General features: G+C 43.8%; 1 pseudogene; it reads right to left on the minus strand.

The window, feature by feature from the left end:
- Nucleotides 1-1,215: 1,215 nt before the first annotated feature.
- LOC112669778 (60S ribosomal protein L38-like) lies at nt 1,216-1,488 on the minus strand (annotated as a pseudogene).
- Nucleotides 1,489-1,747: the final 259 nt, after the last annotated feature.

Below are 1,747 nucleotides of genomic sequence, written 5' to 3' on the forward strand. Positions count from 1 at the left end.
CGGCCACCACCATCCTCTCCGTGTAGCCTCTTGGGCCTGCTCTAGATATTTCCACTGAAAATGTGGGCAATAAAAACACTAACCTGGGGGTTCCAGGCTGGCTCAGTTGGTAAAGCAGACGGCTCTTCATCTCAGGGTCCTAAGCTTGAGCCCCACACAGGGGAGGGGGGAAAGGTAGAGTTCACTTAAAAAAAAAAAAAAAAAAAAACCAAGCCAAAACAAAACCACTAGCCTGTTTCCCCAGGCACTACTGTAAAAAAAGAAGAAAGGATAATAGAGCGCTTTGTAAATACACTACACATAAGTACTAAATAAGACTGGCATGAGGTTACTGGCAGACAGGGCCATGGAAGGAAGTGGAAGGATGCTTTGTACGAGACAGAGCGTCCAAGCAAGGGATTCTGGGAGTACAATGGCAGTCCCCCCTGCTTGCACACTTGCTTTTTTTTCTCCCCTCCTAGAAAAAAAGGACTTCAAAGATTTCCAGAAGTCCACATGGCCGATGTCTGGGACACTAGCATGTCTTTCAATCCAAACAAATCAAAGAATCCAGGAAGAAGACAAGCACCATTCCCCACCCCACCCCCACTAAGAGAGGGTGAATCTCTGGTCTCCTTCTGGAAACAAAGAAAGGAACAAGGCTTATTAATCCAAATCCACTCCATGTTCCAGCTCGTGATTAGAAAGTGGTGCCAAAACATGGTCATCAAGCAGTGTTAGTTTTGTGTGCTCCTCTCTCTTGGCCATTTCTCTTCTTCCTCTCTTTCTAGAACTGGATGCAATACAAAAGAGCAGAGATTTGAACTACTTACCAGGATATCTCCACTCTGCTAAAAATCTGTGGTTAAATTGCCTTATTAGTTATTATTTCATTATGTTTGTACATTTACACTTGAAACAAAGATTTAAAACTACAGTGAGTTACCAGTTCATGCCCATTAGGATGGCTAGTATAAAAAAGAAGAAGAGGAGGAGGAGGAAGAAGAAAAACCCAGAACACAGCAAGTGCTGGTGAGGATGTGGAGAAATCGGAACGCTTATTCACTGCTGGCAGGAATGAAAAATGGTGCAGCTACTATGGAGAATGGCATGACTGCTCCTCAGAAAATTAGATGTAGACTTACCAGATGATCCAGCAATTCCACTTCTAGGTATAGACCCCAAAGAATCAAAAGGGAAGAGCTCAAAGAGCTATTTGTTTGTTTGGGTTTTTTTAGAACTTAAAAAATTTTAATATAGTTCAAATCAGTGGGCCAGGTTCATTTTAGCTCCTTCACTGCCAAACCTGGGGGCAGAGACTGCTTGAGTTTCTCTGCCTTCTCTTTGTCTGTGATGACCAAAGTATAAAGATATTGGCTGCATCGAACTTTAAACTTCACATTATCCTTATTCTTCTTGATCTTGACGGATTTGGTGTCCTTTCGGCCGGGCCATCAGCAAGAAGTCCTTGATTTCCTCGATTTTGCAAGGCATGGCAACGGGGCGCGCGGGGGTAGCGCGTGGCCGGCACCCACTTGCGGATTACCCCGGATTCTCAAAGAGCTATTTGTAGGCCCAAGTTCATAGCTTTATTCACAATAAGCAAAGGGTGGACACAGCTCAAGTGTCCACTGATGGATGAATGGATAAACAAAATGTGGTCTTCCCATACAACAGAATACTATTCAGCCTTAAAAAGGAAGTAAATTCTGACACATGCTACGACACCGATGAACCTGGAGGATACTGAACTGAGTGAAGTAAGCCA

This window comes from Canis lupus, chromosome 10, assembly GCF_003254725.2.
Source record: "Canis lupus dingo isolate Sandy chromosome 10, ASM325472v2, whole genome shotgun sequence".
Classification (NCBI taxonomy): Eukaryota; Metazoa; Chordata; class Mammalia; order Carnivora; family Canidae; genus Canis; species Canis lupus.